General features: G+C 45.5%; 1 protein-coding gene across 5 annotated transcripts in view; it reads right to left on the bottom strand.

The window, feature by feature from the left end:
* The window catches only part of Shroom3 (shroom family member 3), a 312,505-nt gene that overhangs the window by 66,243 nt on the left and 238,166 nt on the right, over window positions 1-8,096 (bottom strand). Inside the window, exon 1 of one of the 5 annotated variants that reach the window (XM_031391057.1) lies at window positions 4,611-5,045. The exons of the other annotated variants lie outside the window; for them this stretch is intronic. The gene's annotated coding sequence lies outside the window, so the exon portion shown is untranslated. Of the gene's footprint in view, window positions 1-4,610; window positions 5,046-8,096 lie in introns of those variants that run through there. 5 annotated transcript variants of the gene reach the window in all.

Genomic DNA, 8,096 nt, shown 5'->3' with positions numbered 1-8,096 from the left:
ACACACACACACACACACACACACACACACACACACACACACACACAAACAGGCAAAAACCAAACAAACACGGAGTTTGATTTGGTTTGGCACAGGGAATGCCCTCTACCCAGTGAGGCTTCAAAAGTAACCTTCTCTTTGCTACTATGTATCAATTCCAGATAGCATCTAGGTTAGGAGTGGACCCCTGTGACCTTTGGATCAGGCAGGCAAGACTTTTTTTTAAAAAATATACTAACATTTATTTATTTTAAAGATTGATTTATTATTATACATCAGTACACTGTAGCTGTCTTCAGACACACCAGAAGAGGGCATCAGATCTCATTAGAGGTGGCTGTGAGCCACCATGTGGTTGCTGGGATTTGAACTCAGGACCTTCAGAAGAGCAGTCAGTGCTCTTACCAGCTGAGCCATCTCTCCAGCCTGCAGGCAAGACTTTTAAGGTGAAATTCCCACCAGAGACAAGCAGAGATCTCAACTAAAATGAAGAGAGGAGGAATGCCAAGGGTAGCAGTTGTTACCACAAAACCTTCTCGGCCCTAAGAAAATCAAGATGCTTTAACAAGAACTGTAAGTCACTCACCACAGTGCACAGAAAGACAAACGAGGTGTGGAGCTCAGATCAAGCTAAGCACTTAGCCGTTCTCTATCTCAGTCCTCCCACGACCTAAGGAGATGCTCAGGTAGATACCATCCAGCATCCCCAGACCGCTCATGCCACGCCAAGATAACGTTACACACATCCAAAGGCAGACGCAGAGGGGGGCACTGGCTCTGTGCCACCCCAGATAGGAGTTCCTCTCCTAGTGTAGCTCATGTCGTGTCTGGGTCAACAGGGTTCAGTGACTGCAAACACCTATGTGACACTGAGAACAGAACACGAAACTCTTCCATCACCACAGGAAGTTCTTTCCTTTCCAGTCCCCTTTCCTGGGCAACCACTGACTTCTGCTGTCATTGGTTAGTTCATAAATTGAGTGGTTAGGACTCATGGCATAGCTCAGGGGTAGAGTGTATGGATGTGAAACGCCCAGATTCCAATCCACTGTACAACATGTAAATAAACTGCTGTGTATCATTTTTTTACCTGACTTCTCTTAATTAAACCAAAGCTTCTGAGATTCATCCAGGCTTGAGTATGGGAAACTTATTTTTTTAAAGATGTATTTATTTATTTTATGTATATGAGTACACTGTAGCTGTACAGATGGTTGAGAACCATCATGTGGTTGCTGGGAATTGAACTCAGGATCTCTGCTCGATCCAGCTCCTCTTGCTCCAACCCAAAGACTTATCTATTAATGCATGTTAAGTACACTGTAGCTGACTTCAGATGCACCAGAAAAGGGTGTCAGAACTCATTACAGATGGTTGTGAGCCACTATGTGGTTGCTGGGATTTGAACTCAGGACCTTTGGAAGAACTCAGGACCTTTGGAAGAGCTCAGTGCTTTCAACCACTGAGCCATCTCTCCAGCCCCGGCAACTTATTTTTTTTGACTGAGTAGTATTCCATTACTCGGCTGTGTCATGGTCTGTTTATCTCCATTTTCTTGTTTGTGGATGAATGATTATTTCCAGTTTAATGTCTATTTGGTTTGTTGTGACATTCGTGAATAAATCTGCTGTGAATACTCTAAACAAGTCTTTTTTTTTTTTCTAATAGACATTTGTTTTCATCTATCTTGGATAATACCTGGGCATGCATATGTTAGGTGACAGGTTGGTATATATTCAGCTTCACAACAAACTTAAGTTCTTAAGCCCTAACCTCTACTCCCACAGAATGGCAGTAATTTATTTACACGTTCATGTTTTATTTTTCATGAACATGGTGAGTTTCCTAAAGGTGGGGAACCCGTCCCAAGTTTCTAGAATGCCTCCCACACCGTAAATGTTTGCTAGATAAATAAATGGCCATTGTTCTTTTTCTTGTTTGATGTTATGATAGCCTAAGAAAATTAACTTGGGGCCGTGCAAGGCCCCAAGGCTGTGGGGTGGGGTGGGGCTGCTGTGGGGGTGGGGGGAAGACGCTGTCTGGTCAAAGTCTGAATGCTATGCTTCCTTTTGCTATGACCTCTCCCGGAATAAAAGAGGCCCCCCTGTGACCTTCCAGGAAGGAAAGTGGCAGCTCCTGGTCAAGTGATACTCAGGAAAGGGAGAAAGGTGTCTCTGAAGCTGAGGTCACACAGTGGTTAGAATTACACACTTCTGTCAAGCAGGCAGGCCAAGGAAACAGCAATTCATGAAATTCTATCTTTTGGAAGGAATCAACAAAGCCAAGACAACCCTCATTACATGCCCACTTGGTTTCAGTTAATGTACCATGAGCTCTAAGTGAACGTGCAAAGCAGAAGTACATTTTGAGAAGGAAATAGCGGTGTTTGGAAACCTTAACTACAGGGGAACGATACATTCCTGATCCAATTTGAACATTATTTAGTATATATCACACAAAATATCACACCACACCCCATAAGTATGTACAACTTTTACATATCAGTTAAGAACTAGGGATTAGAAAACTGTAGCCAGATGTAACGTATCGAGAATAATGGTGAGTTAAAAATGAAGAGTGTAAGGCCAGCACAGTGGTATTCATGTGGACTTCCTCCCAGCCACTGGGGAAGCTGAGGAAGGAGCGGGGCTTGAAGTCCAGGATCTGAGGCCAGCATAGATTAGCAGTGATGGGAGAGGGGGTAAGGGCCGTGAGAGAGGAAGGCTGAAGCAGGAGAATAATGCTTTCAGGCTTGTCCTCCTTAGAGGTTTACTACACAGGATGACACCCACCCTTCCTACATTTAAGGGAAATCGTTCTTACCCATAAAACAATCCCTTTACTTGAAACCACAGAATTGCCTCTGTATTCAACCTACAACTTCCTGGAACAGAATGAAACCATTATTTTCTGTAGAGTACAGAAAAGACTTGGTAAATCAAAACATAATCTAAATTCGCTCTCAGCAAAACGCGTTTGTTGCACAAAACTGGGCTTCACCTCAGAAAGGCTCAGGTATTTCTTTGGTGATCTTGCTGTCCTTTGTTCCCAGGTCACTGCAAATGGGGATCTGCTTAGATCCTTCAACTCTGAGGTTGGGAGAGGCGACCCATCTTCTTCAGGCTGCTTCGCTGAAGCCATGCAAGGCAGATGGATGTTTATCCTATTCTTAAAGTCTCTAGGGAAGTAAATTCTCTACAAGGTTCCCTTGGTAACCTTCTCCAGGGTTTTATCACAGGTCTGGTAAGGAAGCTCTGATGTAGAAACCAATAAAAATATTAACTTTATGAGCCTTCCTACAAGTGTTGGAAAGAGCTATGTGTTTGGCATTCTGCCGTAAATGGTGAAGAGGTATATTTACAAAACAGGCTGTACAAACAGAAGCCATTTGCCAGGAGCAGATGTGGAAAGTTGATTCAAGAAAATTGCCACAATAAACTTCATTTCAACCTGGGAACCATGTGAGCGAGTTATTGTTAGTTATAGCACTTTAAGTAAATTTATTTCCTTGTTAATTCCTACTTTTTGTTTCTAAAACAAATTAGGAATGGGGAGAAATATCTACAGCTCTTAAGTTCTCAATTGATCAGGCAGCTATGAAAAACCAGGTCTTAGGAAACATAGACATCATCATGTTTATTTTTTCTCTCTTCTATATATATCCTTTTGCACAAAATCACATAATGCTTTTAAAATCAGAAAAACAAAAGAAATTTTAAAACGGAAAAAGACAGTGCTCTAGAGAGAAGCCAAAGCAATAGGGGAAACGTACTTATTAAAAAGAATCACTGAAATTAATTGAAGTCTAGGCCAGCTTCTGACGACATTACTTGGAGAAAATGTTAGCCATATATCGAAGATGTTTTCTATTGAGAACGTAATTACAGTAGCTTTTAAAGGGTCTTTGGAAGCCCATGCCCCACGATAGCTCACAGCATGGATGTAGCCCCCAGCAGAAAACAAAGTGTCATGAGTCTGTGCATACAATTCCACTGCAACACAAGAATTGGGTGGTTGGGGGTTGGGGGATAATGTCAAAGGATTAGAGAAGGGAATACACCTCACCCCTACGGCGAGGAAGTTTTAAGTCTTTCTGGCGACACAGAGCAAAGCAAACGTCAGCTGCAATTTCATTTTCATGCTACCTGACAGTGGAACAGACTCCTGGAAATCATTGCCTTGGAGCCGGACCGGTGGGGGAGGGGCGCGCGCCCCTCAAAACTACTTTGGGGCCTCCCCTCTAGGGACGACTCCAGTAACACTACGAAAGGCAAGGCCGTCTAAACTCCGCAGGGGCCCTGGTGGGAAGTAATTTATCAAAATTAAAGTATTTCACAGATCATTTCTTCTGAAGCGTTTTCACGCTGTCAGTCACCAGCAATCCTGTTTGGAGTAGCAGGCCTGCGGACGCCCCCACTGCCCCCGGTGAGAAAGAGCAGGCCTGGAGTGTCAGCAGCCCCTCGGGGCACGCCACCCGCCCGCAGGAGGCAGGCTGGGCGCCCCGGGCGATCATCTCCAGGCTGGACGCCCTGGGAGATCATCAGCAGGCTGGACTTCTGGAAGTCTCCCGCCCGCCCGCCCCTGCCCGAGCCCCCGCGCCAGGCACTCACCATCGCCTCTCGGCCCCGCGGAATCCGGAGCTGCCGCCAAGTTCAAACCTCGCGGCCACGGCGCGCGGAGCATCGCCGGCGGCTGCGCGCGCTCAGCAACGGGCAGCGGGCGAACCCAGTGCCTGGGTGCGCGGCTCGGGCTGCGGCTCCCGCTCAGACGGCGGTGGCCGCTGCGGCCGCCACAGGTCCCCGGCGCGCGGCTCCGGCCGTGCGGGTGCAGCACCGCCACGCCTCCCGGCCGGGGCCGCGCACGGGCCCGCGCTCGCTCGCTAGCGGCGCGCCGCCACCAGGTAATCCCCCAGGAAGCGACCGCGATTGGCCGGTGCTCAGCGCTAGATTTGCATGTCAATGGCATGGCACGGAGGGCGCCCAGAGGCAGGAAGACCCGGAGCGCTTAGGCGCTCTCTCCGCTGTCCTCGTGGTGTTCAAGCGAAGTGGCACACACCCTCTCTCCTAGTCACTTTGCATCCCGCGGTTGCCTTCATTACACACGCCCCAAACAAGTAGCAACCTCCAGGAGCCCACGCCCGCTGTCTAGGGACCATCCGGTTAGTAATTGAACAAATGAAGCATGATGAAGCAAGGTAAAAAGTTCACAGCTTTTTTAAAAGCTCACATTACAAGGAAAATAACCATCTTTTTTTTTTTTTCTCAGTGGGTCTTCTTTGCAGCGGGTCAACCAGATACATTCAGGTTGTCGGTGATGGAGTCCAGCTGCTGCCCCACCCCAGCCCAAGCCCCTTTTAGTTACCTTGAGCATCGTCTCAGACCAAGGGAAGGTTATTTCATCCATATATTCAAGAGTGGTTTGCTTTGGCTTTCCACATTTTGGACTTTTAAACATAATCTACGTTTCTACTGGTTCTGCACCTACGGCATGATTGCTTAAAGGACAGCCTGGTGTTATTTTCAATTTCCTCTTTCTTCAAAGGCTTGCCCCAGCCTTTTTCAAGTGGAAGCTAAGATTTTTTTTTCCCCCTCAGAAACTACTTTTAATTGCTTTCACATGTCTCCTCCAGAGATTATCATAACAAGTACAGTTTAAAATTGGCTTTATTTGTGCTCAAGCAGAGTCCCTATTGCTCAATTTCCAGGTTCTATATCTCTAGCAATACATCTGTATTCCTAACTAGGTAGGAGGCAGCTGGTACCATTTGCCTATACTTGGCTGAACTGTTTGTTTTATCCTTAGGGGCCGCAGGGGCATTAGCAGCCACAGACCACTACTGAAGCCACAGACGGGCTGCCCCCAACTCCAAAGGCAGTATCTCTGCTAAACCAGTATTTTCTTCTACTGGTGGTATCACAAGCAGTTATTACCACATGGTCACAGGGCATCCACACTGTTGCTAGGCATCAGAGGCAGGCAACTGATGTTGCTGGTTTGTGTTCTAATGACCTCGGGGAATCCAGTGTTAGAGTGGGGCCTCTAGGAACTTAAGCTTGAAGAATAGATAGACAGTCCTTACAGTTAGTTAACAGAGCCAGCTTCTTGGGTGCCGCCATGCTGGGGGAAAGCTTAGACCGTACCTTCTTTCCAGGTCCTCATGGTCTGGGAAACTTTCTTATTTAGTTTTTGGTTTGGTTTGGTTTTGGTTTTGGTTTTTCAAAACAGGGTTTCTTCTCTTGTAAGCCTGTCTGTCCAGGACTCATTCGGGACCAGGCTGGCCTCAGACTACTCAGAGTTCCAATTTTGTCTGCCTCCCCGGCGCTGAGACTTTAGCCCTGCCTCACCACACCTGGCTCAGGAGAACTTTGCTAAGGGTGGTACAGAACTCTCTATGCCTCTGTGAAACATCACTTTAAATCCACAATTCAAAACATATTTTGGGGTCCAAACATTACCATGGATTCAGCCTGTACTGTGCCATGTAACTCATCTCTATGATCAGAGCGTTCCTTGAACAATACTGCTGTCTGCAGTTTAGAGACACCAGGTATTTTTAGAGACGGAAGGAAAGCAGCCTGTCTCGTGGGACCCAAGGTGAGGCATGAAATGATGACATCCCGGCCACAACACAGAATCACGTCAGTTTCTCTCTGCATACACTGAGGGCAAGTTCTCAGACTAGGTGCCTCCCTATCTATAGGTCTGTACCTGTCCTCCGAGCAAACAGAGCAAGGGAGCACCATCAGTGCTCACTGTGTGCATGTGCGATTCTAGGTCAATTACTAGAGATATTCTCTGTGAAGTCACACTGGCTTCAGCAGCTGTATTAAAACTGCCTATAGAAAGTAGGTTTTATGCCGGCAGAGGTGGTGCACGCCTTTCTTTAATCCCAGCACTTGGGAGGCAGAGGCAGAGGCAGGCGGATTTCTGAGGTCAAGGCCAGCCTGGTCTACAGAGTGAGTTCCAGGACAGCCAGGGCTACACAGAGAAACCCTGTCTCAAAAAAACAAGAAGAGGAGGAAGAGGAGGAAGAGGAGGAAGAGGAGGAGGAGGAGGAGCAGCAGCAGCAGCAGCAGCAGCTCACCAACAATGATCTTACCCCTATCTCAGTTTCCAAACCTATGTCACAGATATGCCAAGAGTGAATGATCTCCCTCATGGATTGCATTTATAATGTTTTCAATGTTGTGTGTCCATAGCTTAAATTCTAGCCATCATCACAACATGCATAAAGAATGTAGGTTTCCCATACTTGCTACACTTTCGTAGCACACTTTACAATCTGTGTGTATCTGTTTGGTGGTGTTTCTCTCTTGCTAATATTGAAGAAAAAAAGAATTAAACATAGATGATACTAATGAACCATTAGGTTTTAACCCTTTGTCCATCAGGTCTGATAAAGACAGGAAATTTAAGATCTTTACAGTCAGTTTATTTGCCTCCATCACTTTGAGATACAATCATTTCATAAGTACTTTATTGACAAGAAAATGACACAGAAAAATATAGTGTAATCAAGACATTCAGCTTGGTGAGTTATGTACTTGAGAATAAGTATCTTTATTAAAAAAAAAAATTACTGGTATACATCCCTAAGTTCCAAGTTCAGCCCTGTCCCGTGAATTACTTCATGTTAATCTAACCCGATTAATTATATGTTTAAAGATTGTATTCAGAAACCATACATAAGATTTATTTGTTTACTTGTAATTTTGATAGTATACTTTTCTTTTAAATGTGTGTGGGTGTTTTGCCTGCAGGTCTGTCTGTGTACCACTTGCATACCTGGTGCCCAAAGAACCCAGGAGAGGGTTTTGGATCCCCTGGAACTGGAGTTACAGACCGTTGTTAGTGGTCGGATGGATGCTAGACTTGAACCCAGACCCTTTGGAAAAGCAGCTGGTGCTCTTAACCACTGAGCCATCTCCCCAGCCCCAATACTTTTATAATATATATGTTGTGCCTTTAAAACACTAAGCTAAATTTTATTTATAAATAGCCTATCATTAGTTCTTAAGAACTCAGTGTGGTTTTTCTTCCAAACAAAATTTACTATCTAAGAAATATATTTAAGCATGCTTTCTTTTTTTTTTTTT

The sequence above is a fragment of the Mastomys coucha genome, unplaced genomic scaffold (genome assembly GCF_008632895.1).
Source record: "Mastomys coucha isolate ucsf_1 unplaced genomic scaffold, UCSF_Mcou_1 pScaffold22, whole genome shotgun sequence".
In the NCBI taxonomy this organism is placed as follows: domain Eukaryota; kingdom Metazoa; phylum Chordata; class Mammalia; order Rodentia; family Muridae; genus Mastomys; species Mastomys coucha.
This window is presented reverse-complemented; position numbering and strand designations above follow the sequence as displayed.